This window comes from Gorilla gorilla, chromosome 18 (assembly GCF_029281585.2).
Source record: "Gorilla gorilla gorilla isolate KB3781 chromosome 18, NHGRI_mGorGor1-v2.1_pri, whole genome shotgun sequence".
Taxonomy (NCBI): domain Eukaryota; kingdom Metazoa; phylum Chordata; class Mammalia; order Primates; family Hominidae; genus Gorilla; species Gorilla gorilla.
The window spans coordinates 104,418,637-104,435,991 of NC_073242.2; the positions used below are offsets into that span (position 1 = coordinate 104,418,637).

General features: G+C 39.7%; 1 protein-coding gene across 1 annotated transcript in view; it reads right to left on the reverse strand.

The window, feature by feature from the left end:
• The window catches only part of LOC115933368 (Golgi apparatus protein 1-like), a 56,657-nt gene extending 39,302 nt beyond the window's left edge, over positions 1-17,355 (reverse strand). Inside the window, exon 1 of the mRNA XM_055366523.2 lies at positions 17,316-17,355. The gene's annotated coding sequence lies outside the window, so the exon portion shown is untranslated. The remainder of the gene's footprint in view (positions 1-17,315) is intronic.

Below are 17,355 nucleotides of genomic sequence, written 5' to 3' on the forward strand. Positions count from 1 at the left end.
GCTTCAGAAGGTCGGTAATAACAAACTTCTCTGAGCTTAACGAGCATGTTCTAACCCATCAAAAGGAAGCTAAAAACCTTGAAGAAAGGTTAGACAAATGGCTAACTAGAATAACCAGTGTAGAGAAGAGCTTAAATGACCTGATGGAGCTGAAAACCACAGTAGGAGAACTTCGTGAAGCATACATAAGCTTCAATAGTCGATTTGATCAAGCGGAAGAAATGATCAGTGATTGAAGATCAAATGAATGAAATAAAGCCAGAAGACAAGATTAGAGAAAAAAAGAGTGAAAAGAAACGAACAAAACCTCCAAGAAATATGGCACTATGTGAAAAGACCAAATCTGCATTTGATTGGTATACCTGAAAGTGACAGGGAGAATGGAACCAAGTTAGAAAACAATCTTCAGGATATTATCCAGGAGAACTTCTCCAACCTAGCAAGGCAGGCCAACATTCAAATTCAGGAAATACAGAGAACACCACAAAGATACTCATCAAGAAGAGCAACCCCAAGACACATAATTGTCAGATTCACCAAGGTTGAAATGAAGGCAAAAATGTTAAGGACAGCCAGAGAGAAAGGTCGGGTTACCCACAAAGGGAAGCCCATCAGACTAACAGCAGATCTCTTTGCAGAAACCCTACAAGCAAGAAGAGAGTGGGGGCCAATATTCAAAATTCTTAAAGAAAAGAATTTTCAACCCAGAATTTCATATCCAGCCAAACTAAGCTTCATAAGTGAAGGAGAAATAAAATACTTAGCAGAGAAGCAAATGCTGAGAGATTCTGTCACCACAAGGCCTGCCTTACAAGAACTCCCGAAGGAAGCACTAAACATGGATAGGAACAACTGGTACCAGCCACTGCAAAAACATGCCAAATTGTAAAGACCATTGACACTATGAAGAGACTGCATCAATTAACGGTCGAAATAACCAGCTAGCATCATAATGACAGGATCAAATTCACACATAACAATATTAACCTTAAATGTAAATGGGCTAAATGCCCCAGTTAAAAGACACAAACTGGCAAATTGGATAGAGTCAAGACCCATCAGTGTGCTGTATTCAGGAAGATCTACCAAGCAAATGGAAAGCAAAAGAAAAAAAAAAGCAGGGGTTGCAATCCTGGTCTCTGATAAAACAGACTTTAAACCAACAAAGATCAAAAGAGACAAAGAAGGCCATTACATAATGGTAAAGGGATCAATTCAACAAGAAGAGCTAACTATCCTAAATATATATGCACCCAATACAGGAGCACCCAGATTCATAAAGCAAGTCCTTAGAGACCTACAAAGAGACTTAGACTCTCACACAATAATAATGGGAGACTTTAACACCCCACTGTCAACATTAGACAGATCAACGAGACAGAAAGTTAACAAGGATATCCAGGAATTGAACTCAGCTCTGCACCAAGCAGACCTAATAGACATCTACAGAACTCTCCACCCCAAATCAACAGAATATACATTCTTTTCAGCACCACACCACACCTATTCCAAAATTGACCACACAGTTGGAAGTAAAGCACTCCTCAGCAAATGTAAAGGAACAGAAATTGTAACAAACTGTCTCTCAGACCACAGTGCAATCAAACTAGAACTCAGGATTAAGAAACTCACTCAAACTTGCTCAACTACATGGAAACTGAACAACCTGCTCCTGAATGACTACTGGGTACATAACGAAATGAAGGCAGAAATAAGGATGTTCTTTGAAACCAACGAGAACAAAGACACAACATACCAGAATCTCTGGGACACATTCAAAGCAGTGTGTAGAGGGAAATTTATAGCACTAAATGCCCACAAGAGAAAGCAGGAAAGATCTAAAATTGACACCCTAACATCATAATTAAAAGAACTAGAGAAGCAAGAGCAAACAATTTCAAAAGCTAGCAAAAGACAAGAAGTAACTAAGATCGGAGCAGAACTGAAGGAGACAGAGACACAAAAAACCCTTCAAAAAAAACCAATGAATCCAGGAGCTGTTTTTTTTTTTGAAAAGATCAACAAAATAGATAGACTGCTAGCAAGACTAATAAAGAAGAGACAAGAATCAAATAGACACAATAAAAAATAATACAGGGGATATCACCACCGATCCCACAGAAATACAAACTACCATCAGAGAATACTATAAACACCTCTACGCAAGTAAACTAGAAAATCTATAAGAAATGGATAAATTCCTGGACACATACACCCTCCCAAGACTAAACCAGGAAGAAGTTGAATCTCTGAATAGACTAATAACAGGTCCTGAAATTGAGGCAATAATTAATAGCCTACCAACCAAAAAAAGTCCAGGACCAGATGGACTCACAGCCAAATTCTACCAGAGGTACAAAGAGGAGCTGGTACCATTCCTTCTGAAACTATTCCAATCAATAGAAAAAGAGAGAATCCTCCCTAACTCATCTTATGAGGCCAGCATCATCCTGATACCAAAGCTTGGCACACAACAAAAAAAGGGAATTTTAGACCAATATCCCTGATCAACATCTAGCTGAAAATCCTCAATAAAATACTGGCAAACCAAATCCAGCAGCACATCAAAAAGCTTATCCACCACCATCAAGTTGGCTTCATCCCTGGGATGCAAGGCTGGTTCAACATATGCAAATCAATAAACGTAATCCATCACATAAACAGAATCAATGACAAAAACCACATGATTATCTCAATAGATGCACAAAAGGCCTTTGACAAACGTCAACAGCCTTGCAAACTAAAAACTCTCAATAAACTCGGTATCGATGGAACATATCGCAACATACTAAGAGCTATTTATGACAAACCCACAGCCAATATCATACTGAATGGGCAAAAACTAGAAGCATTCCCTTTGAAAACCAGCAAAAGACAAGGATGCCCTCTCTCACCACTCCTATTCAACATAGTATTGGAAGTTCAGGCCAGGGCGATCAGGCAAGAGAAAGCAATAGGAAGAGAAGAAGTCAAATTGTCCCTCTTTGTAGATGACATGACTGTATATTTAGAAAAGCCCGTCGTCTCAGCCCAAAATCTCCTTAAGCTGATAAGCAACTTCAGCAAAGTCTCAGGATACAAAATCAGTGTGTAAAAATCACAAGCATTCCTATAAATCAATAACAGACAAACAGAGAGCCCAATCATGAGTGAACTCCCATTCACAATTGCTTCAAAAAGAATAAAATACCTAGGAATCCAACTCACAATGGCTGTGAAGGACCTCTTCAAGGAGAACTACAAACCACTGCTCAAGGAAATAAGAGAGGACACAAACAAATGCAAAAACATTCCATGCTCATGAACAGAAGAATCAATATCGTGAAAATGGCCTTACTACCCAAAGTAATTTATAGAGTCAATGCTATCCTCATCAAGCTGCCACTGACTTTCTTCACAGAATTGGTAAAAACGACTTTAAACTTCATATGGAGCCAAAAAAGAGCTAGCATAGCCAAGACAATCTTGGGCAAGAAGCACAAAGTTGGAGGCATCACGCTACCCGACTTCGAACTATACTACGAGGCTCAAGTAACCCAAACAGCATGGTACTGGTACCAAAACAGATATACAGGCCAATGGAACAGAATGGAGTCCTCAAAAATATCACCAGATATCTACCACCATCTGATCTTTGACAAACCTGACACACACAAACAATGGGGAAAAGATTCCCTATTTAATAAATGGTGTTGGGAAAACTGGCTAGCCATATGCAGAAAACTGAAACTGGACCCGTTCCTTACACCTTATACAAAAATAAACTCAAGATGGATCAAAGGCTTAAACGTAAGACCTAGGACGATAAAAATCCTAGAAGAAAACCTGGGCTGTATTAATACCATTCAGGATATAGGCATGGGCAAAGCAATGGCACCAAAAGCAATGGCAACAAAAACCAAAATTGACATATGGGATCTGATTAAACTAAAGAGCTTCTGCACTGCAAAAGAAACTATCATCAGAGTGAACAGGCAACCTACAGAATGGGAGAACATTTTTGCAATCTATCCACGTGACAAAGGGCTAATATCCATTAAAAAGTCAAGAAACAACAGATGCTAAAGAGGTTGTGGAAAAATAGCAATGCTTTTACACTGTTGGTGGGAGGGTAAATTAGTTCAACCATTGTGGAAGACACTGTGATGATTCCTCAAGGATCTAGAACTAAAAATACCATTTGACCCAGCAATCCCATCACTAGGCATATACCGAAAGGATTATAAATCATTATATGATAAAGACACATGCACATGTATATTTATTGTGGCACTATTCACAATAGCAAAGACTTGGAACCAACCCAAATGTCCATCAATGATAGACTGGATTAAGAAAATGTGGCACACATACACTGTGGAATACTATGCAGCCATAAAAAAGGATGAGTTCATGTCTTTTGCAGGGACATGGATGAAGCTGGAAACCATCATTCTCAGCAAACTATCACAAGATCAGAAAACCAAGCACCACATGTTCTCACTCATACATGGGAGTTGAACAATGACAACACATGGTCACAGGGAGGGGAACATCACACACTGGGGCCTTTTGGGGGTGGGGGGCTAGGGGAGGGATAACATTAGGAGAAATACCTAATGTAGGTGATGGGTTGATGGGTGCAGCAAAGCACCATGGCACGTGTATACCTATGTAACAAAACTGTACGTTCTGCATATGTAACCCATAACTTAAAGTATAATAATTAAAAAAAGTATAGTGCATACGATTATGTGCAATACATACTTGATATTGATAATAAATGACTATGTTACTGGTTTTTGAAAAAAAAAAAGAAAATTTAGTCTATAGCTCGTTTAATCTACTTCCTCTTTTATTCACCCTTAAAATTTTAAGTCAAAGCTATGTTGAGTCAAACAGTTCTATAAAGTTAGTTTAAAAAATCGAAACAAGAAATTCCCTGTCCAAAGTCCCACCCACTCCCCAGAAGCAGGCACTTTCAATTCTTTTTGCTTATGTTAATTACCTCCATTATTTTTAAACTACATGCTTAAACTGTCATTTCTTGACTTGTCACTTTTAGATATTCTGTAGTAACTTACACTATAGAAGATGAGGAATGAATTCTCATACCCATCTTCCTGGTCCCACTCCTCCCCATACAGTTAAATCATCATGTTGTTAGATACTCAGTATTCACATTATTGACTATGTAAAAAGTTATATATACTAAGACACAGAATATTGTATTTATTTTCCTATACGACTTTTAGTTTGCTCTATAGTTAAGTCACTTATTTCATAGGCCTATTTTCCTATACACCCATTATTAATTCATCCTCAATCTCTTTACTAGAAATGTAAATCTCCTCTCAAAATGTTCTACTGTGTCCAGTGAGACATTCCTCTTGCAGTCTTTTCATTTTCCTGTTTCCATCAGGGACTGGCTATTTTCTCTGTACATGCATCATCCTTCTCCAGCATCCTCAGAATTTCCTTTGCTTTTCTCTTAGGCTTATTCATTAGTCACTGGGTTCTTTATCTTTCTCTGCCTTGGTGTATTCCCTCATTTTCTTTAAGCACATCCTCCAGGGGCTTTATTTAAAAACACGTGGCCGGGCACGGTGGCTCACACCTGTAATCCTAGCACTTTGGGAGGCCGAGGTGTGTGGATTACCTGAGGTCAGGAGTTCAAGACCAGCCTGACCAACATGTAGAAACCCTGTCTCTACTAAAAATACAAAATTAGCTGGGCGTGGTGGCGCATGCCTGTAATCCCAGCTACTTGGGAGGCTGAGGCAGGAGAATCGCTTGAACCCAGGGGGCGGAGGTTGCAGTGAGCCAAGATCACACCATTGCACTCCAGCCCGGACAACAAGAGCGAAACTCCACCTCAAACAACAACAACAACAAATATGCATGAGTCATAAATGTTTGGAAGAACTGCATGCCAGAAATATCTTTATATTACTTTGACTGGATATCATTTTTCAGTAAGCACTTGTCCACTGTCTTCTAGCTTCTAGGAATGCTAATGGGAAGTATATTACTCAAATTGCCACTACTTCGATTTGGACCTGGGTTTTTCTTCTCTCTGAAAGCTTTAAGGTATTTTGTTTATCCCCAGGATTGTGAAATTTTACCGACAGGCAGCAGTGAGCAAAAAGGGCAACAGCCTTCAAGGAGTTTACATTCTATGAAAGAGAGAAAGATAAGGCACAAATTATCAAGTAAATGTGTCAGGTGATAAGCTAGGGCAAGGTGAATTGAAAGTAGGAGAATGGGGTGCTATTTTCCATAAGAGAGTAAGAGAAGGAAAATGAATAGCCACGGAAGATGAATGTTCCATGTGGAAAGAATAGCGAATGCAGAAGTCCCGAGTCAGGATCATTTTCTGAGTATCTGAAGAATAGCAAGGAGGACACTGTGGCTTAAGTAGAGGTGGCAAGGGGCAACGGTCGTAGGAGAAGAGGTCAGAGAGTTGGTATTTGCACGCTTGCAGGGCACAAAGATTTGGGAGTTTAATCAGTGAGAAAAAAGTTTTAGGGGTTTTTGGACAGAGCAGTAATATGAACTAACATGATAGAGGGATCATTCCAGCTGTAGGATAGACTAAGCAGGAGGGAGACTGCTTAGGAGGCCAACACAGAAGTCCCGGAGAGACGTGATGATGACTTGTATCACGGCAATAGCAGTGAAAATGGCCAAATTCAGGATATATTTCAAGGAGCAGCCAGAAGATTACTAATGGATTGAATGTGAAGTGTAAGAGGAGAAGAAACAAGGTTTCTGATTTGAGCAACCAGAAGAATAGAGGAGCCACTAGTGGGGATGGGGAAGACTACAGGAAGAGAAGGTTTAGGGGCAGAAAAATCCAGAGTTTCGTTCTGGAAATGACTATTAGACACAGTAGAAATGTGGAATCAGCAGCTAAAGTCTGAGGTTCTATGGAAAGGTCTGGGCTGAAAAAAGACAATAACAACAAATTGCCAGGAGGGCAGCATCAACTGTCCCTCCTCAATGTAGGTCCTGGCAGCAGTTCATGGAGCCATCTGGAGGCATTTTCTCCCCATGGCCGTTGCGACTATTGTCTAGTCACAGGGGCATGGAAAGGAGGTGCCTTGGCTCAGAAGCCTCAGGCCCCATGGGAACCAATATCCTTTGTAACAACGCTCTGGGCAGAGTTTCCAGGGTCCCTGCAAAGGATACATCCAGGCTTATGAGTCACCACATTCAGCAAAGCATGAAAGTACGGCATCCGGATTGGGCATTTATAATTCATTAATGGCTCTTCACAGCCCATCTAAAATTTACCAATCAGGGTCATTTTAATTATAAACAATGCTGCTTAGGCATTTAGTTGATATTTTGCTCTCATTAGGTTAAGGGAAAGGGAAATTAAGAAGTTAATAGAATTCAAATACTAATGAAAATGGGAAAAGGGCTTTGCTAACCTTTTACTCACAGCGCTGTTGTGAGCTGCTACAAATATTTAGCCCTTTTGGGCAGATTTACAAGTATTTGTGTAGGGTAAACACCTAGAAGTAAAATGGCTGTATCATTTGCTATGCTTTAGCTAATACTGCCAAGCCAGCTTTGAAAGCACTAGCTGTGCTAACTATCACCGTTGTTCCACATTCACACAGATACTCAGTATTGGCACTGTCAAGGTACTGGTATCTCACTGAGATTTTCATTTTCACGTCCCTGATTACTAAGCGAAGTTAAGCACCTTTTCATTGTTTTTAGTTCATTCAGACGTCATCTTTGAGACATGGCAGATTAAGTATCTTACATATTTTTTTTTATTCCACTGGCTTTTCTTTGTTGCTCTGTGTGATTTCTTTACATATTCTGGATACACTGTCAGATGTATGTATTATCAATTTTTTTACTTTTCCATGGTTTGCCTGTTCATACTCTTAATATTGTATCCTTGTTTATTTATTTATTTGAGACAGGACCTTGCTCTGTCACCCAGCCTGGAGTGCAGTGGCGTGAACATGGCTCACTGCAGCCTGAAGCTCCTGGGCTCAAGCGATCCTCTCGCCTCAGTCTCCAAAGTAGCTGGGACCACAGGCCTGCATCACCACACCCAGCTAATTTTTCATATTTTTTGTAGCGACAGAGTTTCACCATGTTGCTCAGGCTGGTCTCAAACTCTGGGCTCATGCAGTCCTCTCACTCTAGCCTCCCAAAGTGCTGGGATTACAGGCCAGAGCCACGGAACCCAGCAATACTGTCTTTAATGAAACAGATTTTTAAGTTACCAATTTATCAGTCTTTTTGCTTTATACTTAGTGCTTTTTGTTTCCCAATTAAGAAAACTTAAATTTTTAATTTTTGGGTACATAGTAGGTGTATATATTTATGGAGTACAAGAGATACTTTAAAAGAGGCATACAACCATTTAAGAAATCTTTGCCAGTCTCCAAGTCATGAAGATATTTTCCTATTTAGAAATTTTACTGTTTTACTTTTCACATTTGGATCTGCAGGGCATTCAGAATGGATTTTCCATCAATGGCATACAGTAAGGGTTAAGATTCTTTATTCAAGTATCCATTTATGTATGAATCTGCTTCTACCACACTGACTTAATTACTGCTGCTTTACAGTAACTCTTCCACCAGGTAGTACAGTCTCTCTGCTTGGTTCTTCAAGATCGCTTTGGCTGTTATAGGTACTCTGTGTTTCCACATAAATTTTAAAATCACGTGGCAATTTTGCTAACAATAAATATGGGATTGCACAAAATCTATAGTCAATGTAATGAGCATTCACATTTTTTATAACACCAAGTCTTCCAACTCATGAGCACAACTGCTCATTTATTTATTTAAAGGCCTTCAAATTTCTCTTAATAATATTTTACAGTTATCTGTAGAGTGGTCTTACACATTTTTGTTAGATTTATTCTTAAGTATTTGATGCTTTATATGTTACTTTAAAATAATATTAATTTTTAATATATTTTTAAAATTGGCTTGTTAATAATATATAAAAGTACAATTAAATTTTACATACTGACCTTCTATCATGAGACTTTACTAAGTTCATCTGTTAAGTACTTGCTAGTCCATTTATAAATTCTTTTGGATTTTCTACTTATATAATTACCTCATCTGTAAATAATGACAATTTATGATTCTGCTGATAGTGCATTTTAAAAAATAATAGGCCAGGCGCGGTGGCTCATGCCTGTGTAATCCCAGCACTTTGGGAGGCTGAGGCGGGCACATCACCTGAGGTCAGGAGTTTGAGACTAGCCTGGCCAACATGGTGAAACCCCATCCCTACTGAAAATACAAAAACTAGCTGGGTGTGGTATGTGCCTGTAATCCCAGCACTCAGGTGGCTGAGGCAGGAGAATCACTTGAACCCAGGAGGTGGAGATTGCAGTGAGCCGAGAATGAGCCACTACACTCCAGCCTGGGTGACAGAGCGACACTTCATCTCAAAACAAAAAAAAAGAATAAAAAAAATGACAGCTTAATTTTTTTCCTTTTTAATTATTACCTGTTTTCTTTTTTCTTGCCTTACTGCACTGGCTAGAACCTCTATGATAATAAGTAACTATGTCTTGTTCCGAATCTTGGGTAGAAAGCTGTTAATATTTCACCATGAAGTATGATGCTTGCTGTAGGCCTTTTTATAGACACGTTTTATCAGATTAAATAAATTCCCTTCTAGGGTGGGTGCTAAAATTGGAAATTTGAATGCTAATTTGATATTTGATGATGTTAAAGAATTATGGTATTTTAAGATATGACAACGGTACTATGGTCTTTTTTTGTTTTTAAAGTCCTTATCCTTTAGAGTATTTACTGAAATATTAACAGATGACATGATATGATGTCTTGGTTATGCTTCAAATGAATACAAAGGGAGGGGAAGTACATAAGGATATAAATCACCCAATACCAATCTGAATTAATATTTGAAGCTGTATGGTGATTCCATGGGGGCTGGTTATACTACTCTGTTGAGATAGAATTTACATTGTAAAATTCACCCTTCCAGAGCACAACTCAGAGGTTACGGTTGTACAATCATCACCACTAATTCCAGAATATTTCCCCAAAAGAAACTCTGTATCTATTAGCAGTCACCTACCATTCCCCACTTCTCTGAGTTCCTGGAAACCACTAATCTTCTTTCTGTCTTTGTGTCCTTTTTGTGATCTTTTGAGTCCAGTTATTGAGGTTCATCCATGTTGTAACATGTATTAGTACTTCATTTTTTTGCAAAGTGATATTTCACTGTATGGCTACATCATGTTTTATTTATCCATTAATCAGTTAATAGGTATTTGGGCTGTTTCCATTTTTGAGCTTTTAATAATAATGCTGCTATGAACACTTATGTACACATTTTTGTGTGAAAATGTGTCAACTCTCTTGGGTATACATCTAGCAGTGGAACTCATGGGTCATATAGTAACTCTATTTAACTTTCTGAAGAACTGCTAATCTGTCTTCCACAGTGGCTGCACTACTTCACATTCCACCAGCAATTTCTCTAGACTCACACCAACATTTGTTAATTGTCCACCGTTTTGATTACACCCATCCTTCCTAATGAGCGTGAAGTAATATCTCATTGCGGTTGGGATACGCATTTCCTTTTTTTGTTTGCTTTTTAAAGAGACAGGGTCTCACTCTGTTGCCCAGGCTGTGGCATGATCATACCACCGTGCCTGGCTACATTTTTAAAATTCTTCTTTGTAGAGATAGGGGGTCTCCGTATGTTGCCCAGGTTGGTCTTGAACTCCTGGCCTCAAACTATCCTCCGGTATTAACTTTCCAAACTGCTGGGATTAAAGGTATGAGCCACCCCACCCAGCCCTGCATTTCCTTAATGACAATGATGTTGAGCATCTTTTCATGTGTAACTGGCTATCTGTATATTTTCTTCTGAGAAATGCCTATTCAAATCCATTGCCCGTTTTAAAATTTGCTTTTTATTCTAGAGTTGGAAGAGTTTTTGTATGATCTCAATACTAGACCCTTTATCAGGTATATGATTTGTAAGTATTTTCTCTCACTGTATAGGCTGCCATTCAACTTTCTTGATAGTGTCCGATGCACAAAAGTTTTTAATTGTGATGAAGTTCAAGTTATCTGGTCAGGCGCAGTGGCTCATGCCTGTATTCCCAGCACTTTGGGAGGCTGAGGCAGGCAGATCACTTGAGGCCAGGAGATGGAGACCAGCCTGGGCCACAGAGCAAGACCCCCATCTCTACAAAATAGAGACAGAGCAAGACTCCATCTCAAAAATAAATAAATAAATAGAAGTTATTCAGGCTGGCCAGATACCCAAACAATTTTCCAAGAGAGAAGTATCAATTGAAAAATGAAAATAGTATATAAGTAACAAACAATTTTAAAGTAAAATATAACTTGTACATAAAATATAACATAATGGAAGGTCATTGTACTCTCCAAGGGAGAAAGAGAAGACTTGAGAGTTGGTGATGGTTGGTAAAGGCAGGGTATGAGGGAATCATTCTCTGGAAAGTAATGTAAAATCAGATGACTGACTATGAGGCAGGCATTCAGTATCAGTATGAAGACATATTTTACAGTAATTCTTTTCCTTAGAACTTTGGCACCTAGAAAAAACTGATGTGGAAAGATTCATGACATTACCTGTAGATCAATCTTTGAGATTTAAAAAATACACTTTGGGCCGGGTATAGCAGCTTACACCTGTAGTCCTAACACTTTGTGAGGCTGAGAAGGTTGGATTGCTTGAGCCCAGAAGTTAGAGGTCAGCCTGGGCAACAAAGTGAAACCCCATCTCTACAAAAAATACAAAAATTAGCAGGGCATGGTGGTGTGCATCTGTAGTCCCAGCTACTCAGGAGGCTGACGTGGGAGGATCACTTGAGCCTGGGAGATTGAAGCCGGAGTGAGCCGTGATCACACAACTACACTCCAGCCTGCGTGACAGACCAAGACCTTGTCTCAAAAAGCAAAACAAAACCAACACCAAAAACCACTTTTTGACATGGAGAAATACTGTATGTGCAAGACACACTGAAGAGGAACAGAAGATGCTACTTGATCACTTCCTGCTATCACTCCTTTAGCACTCCTAACTATGAGGTAGAATTCAAATTTGTTCCATGTGATAGTCTGACTAGTGTTGAGTAAGTCGCTACACGCAAATTTGCTTAAAACAATAATGTCTCAGGGCATATTCTGTGTTTTGGGTAAAGTGCTATCAACTTGTAAGGGTCATGATGGCTAAATACCATTAACTGAACAATCATTATGTGAAACAACTCTGTATCCTGATCATACATCCTTAACTTGGTCACAGTCCAAATTGAATTGATATTATGCTACCTCATATACAATATAAGAATATTCCAAAGTAAAATTATATTTTTATTCCTACCCACCCTTTGTGCTACTGTTGTCATATATTTTATTCTACACGTTATAATCTGAAAGTAAAGTGTTAATGCTTTGGCTTAAGTCAGTTCTTTTTTTTTTTTTTTGAGATGGAGTTTTGCTCTTTTTGCCCAGGCTGGAGTGCAATGGCGCTATCTCGGCTCACTGCAACCTCTACCTCCCAGATTCAAGTGATTCTCATGCCTTGGCCTCCTGAGTAGCTGGGATTACTGGTGTGCACCACCACACCCAGCTAATTTTTATATTTTTAGCGGAGATGGGGTTTCGCCATGTTGGCCAGGCTGGTCTCGAACTCCTGACCTGAGGTGATCCGCCCACCTCGGCCTCCCAAAGTGCTGGGATTACAGGCGTGAGCCACCACGCCTGGCCAAGTCAGTTATCTTAAAGAATGAAAGAATAATAGTCATATGTATCAATTATTTTTCTCTTCTAGTGCTCCTACTTCTCTGCTTCAATTTGTGATCCTTTTACCTTCAAGAATTTAGGATTTCTCACAGTGTGCAAATGTGGGAGATGAATATTCTCAGCTTTCGCTTGTCTGATAACACCTATTTTATTTTTTTTGAGATAGAGTCTTGCTCTGTCGGCCAGGGGTGAGTGCCGTGGCGGGATCTCAGCTCACTGCAACCTCTTCCTCCCCAGTTCAAGTGATTCTTATGCCTCAGCCTCCCAAGTAGATGGGATTACAGGTGCGGTGGTTAATTTTTTTTTTTTTTTTTTGAGATGGAGTCTCATTCTGTCACCCAGGCTGAAGTGCAGTGGTGCGGTCTCGGCTCACTGCCAGCTCCGCCTCCCAGGGTCACACCATTCTCCTGCCTCAGCCTCCCGAGCAGCTGGGACTACAGACGCCCACCACCACACCTGGCTAACTTTTTTGTATTTTTAGTAGAGACGGGGTTTCACCGTGTTAGCCAGGATGGTCTCGATCTCCTGACCTAGTGATCTGCCTGCTGGATTTACAGGTGTGAGCCACCAAACCTGGCCATTTTTGTATTTTTAGTAGCGACGGGATTTCACCATGTTGGCCAGGCTGGTCTTCAACTCCTAGCCTCAAGCGATCTGCCTGCCTCTACCTCCCAAAATGCTGGGATTATAGGGGTGAGCCACGGTGCCTGGCCTATTTTCATTTTTTAAAGGGGTATTTTTTGCTGGGTATAGAATTCCATGTTGGCATTTTCTCTCAGCATTTTACATTTATTGTTTCATTTGTCTCTAGTTTCTACTGCTTGCTTTGTTGAGAAGCCAGCTGTCATTTTCCTTCCCTCAAGAGAATGTCTCTTTTTCTTTGCTTGCTTGTTGAGTTTTCTTTTTATCTTTCCGTTTTGGCAGATTGTTAATAATGTGTCTAGGCTGGGCGTGCTGGCTCACACCTATAATCCCAGTACTTTGGCAAGTCGAGGCGGGTGGATCACCTGAGGTCAGGAGTTCGAGACCAGCCTGACCAACATGGTGAAACCCTGTCCCTACTAAAAATACAAAAGTTAGCTGGGCGTGGTTGCGGGCACCTGTAATCCCAGCTACTCAGGAGGCTGAGGCAGGAGAATCACTTCAACCCCAGAGGCGGAAGTTTCAGTGAGCCGAGATCACACCATTGCACTGCAGCCTCAGTGACAGAGCGAGATTCTGTCTCAAAAAAAAAAAAAATTGTTAGGTGAGTATGGATTTCTCTTGAGGTTCACTAAGTTTGTTGAATTTATGGCTTAATGCCTCTCATTAGATTTGGAAAACATCTTGGCCATTATTTCTTCAAATACTGCTTCTATCCCATTCTGTCTACCTTTTTTTTTTTTTTTTTTTTGAGACAGAATCTCGCTCTGTTGCCCAGGCTGGAGTGCAGTGGTACGATATTGGTTCACTGCAACCTCCACCTCCCAGATTCAAGCAATTCTCCCGCCTCAGTCTCTTGAGTAGCTGGGATTACAGGCACCTGCCACCACACCCAGCTGATTTTGTAATTTTTAGTAGATATGGGGTTTTTTACCGTGTTGAACAGGCTGGTCTCGAACTCCTGACCTCAAGTAATCCACCTGTCTTGACCTCCCAAGGTGCTGGGATTACAGGCATGAACCACCGCACCTGGCCATGAATCTGTTTTTATGTCCACTAAAGCTGTCTTTTAAAACTACCCCTAAGTTCTTAATTTCTGAAATTATATTTAGTCCAAAAATGTCTAACTGATTTTCTTAATAAAGACTAATTCTCTGTTGAAATACTTCATATTTTCATCCATTTTAATTTTCCTCTATTTTATTTATAGGGAAATATTTTATTTTCCTCTATTTTATTTACAGGAAAATATTTTATTTTCCTCTATTTTGTTAGTTATTTGAAGTCCTTGTCTGCTATTAATAATTCCAATATATGAATTACCTCTTCTCTGGATCTCTCTCTGTTGGCTACTTTATCTCTTGATATCTTCCTGCTTCTTCTCATATCCAGCCATTTCTGATAGCATGTGGGACATTATGAATGCTATATTATAGAATTTCTGGGTTATACAATTGTTCTCTAAAGAGTCCTGACTGCTTCTTACATAGACCTTCCACCAAATCTCCTGTTTTTTGGATACTATTTGTCCCCCATTTTCAGCAGTATCATATCCTTCCTATTCCTTGGCTCTTTGAGAGTTTTTTTTTTTTTTTTGAGATGGAGTCTCACTCTGTCACCCAGACTGGAGGGCAGTGGCATGATCTCACTGCAACTTCTATCTCCCTGGTTCAAGCGATTTTCCTGTTTCAGACTCCCGAGTAGCCAGGATTACAGGGGTGTGCCACGACGCCTGGCTAATTTTTTTATTTTTAGTAGAGGGGTTTCACTATATTGGCCAGGCTGGTCTCAAACTCCCGACCTCAGGTGATCCACCCAGCCTTCCAAAATTCTGGGATTACAGGTGTGGACCACTGCGCCCGGCTGGCTCTTTGAGAGTTCCAAGGCACACATCAACTTTTTTCTGGGTTTCTCTTCTGTCAGATTCAGTCTATTGATGGATTTTGAGGTTTTCCCCTAATCCCTTGCTTTATAAATAATGCCACAACAAATATCCTTTTATAGACACATCTCTATCCATTCTTTTAAGTATAACTATCCATAAATTCATAGAAGTAGAAATGCTGGGTCAAAACATATGCATTTTAGGTTGACTGTTTTATAGCTTGTTTTTATTCCCATACATAGGCTTAAACAGGGTTCAGCCAACTTCTTCTGCAGAGGGCCAGAAAGTAACAGTTCTGAGGGAACTGTAGTCACTGTTGCAGTTACTCAACTTTGCCATCCTAGTGTGAAAAGCAGCCACTGGCAATACATAAATAAATGGTGTGGCTGTTTCAATAAAATTTTATGTATAAAAACAGGTAGTAGACTGGATTTGGCCTAAGTGTTGTAGTTTTTTGATCTATGGGCTAGAGAATGCTTAAATACACACATCCTTATCAATACTGTGTATTTATCCTTTTTTTTTTCTTTTTAAGAGATGGGGGTCTTACTTTGTTACCCAGGCTGCAGTGCAGTTTTGTGATCATAGGTCACTGCTACCTCGAACTCCTGGCTCAAGGGGTCCTCCAGCCTCAGCCTCCCGAGTAGTTGGGAGTACAGGTGCGTACCCATTTATCAAATTTTTGATATTTGCTAATCAAATGGATGACAACAGTGCACTCATTTTTTGCTGAATTTTTATGCTTTTGATTCTGAGGGAGAATAAACTTTTTACTGTTTATTGGACACCTTTTTCTTTTCCTGTGAACATTCTATTCATGTCTGTTATGTTTATTAATAGCATTTTCTATTAACAAATATAGTCCTTTTCATCTGCATTGTGAATACTTTTTTACAAAACATTTTTTGGGGAGAAAGCTTTTAATGTAATCAGATATAGATGCAGATATATATTTTTAAAGCATCTTTTGGGGTTGTGTCATATTTAGAAAAGCCTTCCCTCTAATCTTCTAGTACTCTTCTAGTTTTATTTTGTACTTGACTTACCTAGGTTTTCATAAGAGTAAGTAGTTAACCTAAATAGCCAATCTGTCTCTGCTTATACAGCCTCCGGTCCCATCTACCTTCTACAATGTGATAGAGTGACTTTTGCCACATATAGGTGCCTCTTCTAAGACCCAGATCAAGTGTCACCTCTTTTATTTATTGATTTCTTTAAGACAAAGTCTTGCTCTGTCGCCCAGGCTGGAGTGCAGTGGCACCATCTCGGCTCAATGAAACCTCCGCCTCCTGGGTTCAAGCGATTCTCCTGCCTCAGCCTCCAGAGTAGCTGGGATTACAGGCATGCACCGCCATGCCCAGCTAATTTTTGTTTTTTGTTTTTTTTTAGTGGAGACGGGATTCTCCATGTTGGTTGGGCTGGTCTCAAACTCCTGGTCTCAAGTGATCTACCTGCCTCAGCCTCCCAAACAGGTGGGATTACAGGCGTGAACCACCATGCCCGGCCTCATCTCCATTATTAAGCCTTTTCTGACATCAACTCACCTGGACAAAATTCATTTTTGTGTCTCCAATGTCTTCTGTATAGACTTCTACCAAAGCACCCAATACTTTTTGCACAGAGTTGATTTCACATCAGTCTCCTTTTAATGTGCTACTATTGCGTTTGGCAAAAAGAAGATGACTGTGTGATAAGTAAATGAGAGAACTTTAAAACAGGAAATTCTAAAGTTGTAAACTTGATAAGCAGAGAATTATTTTCACATGGTAGCTGTAACTGAAGAAAAATTTAAGTACATAAATATTATTTGGGAGAACCTGCAGGCTTCTACAATGAAGGGTTATTTGTTGATTTTACCAGCGTCCTTAAAGTTTGTCATCCTTTTAAGATTAAGACTGTAAGAAAACATAGCACTTCCCAGAACAACAGGAAGAGCATCCCAAAATCTGTCATCATATCTATAAAGCACATATGGTGCATCACAGAAAATCCGTACTTACATGATTGCAGTCTGAAGAAATTTCATTTTCAGGCTAGAAG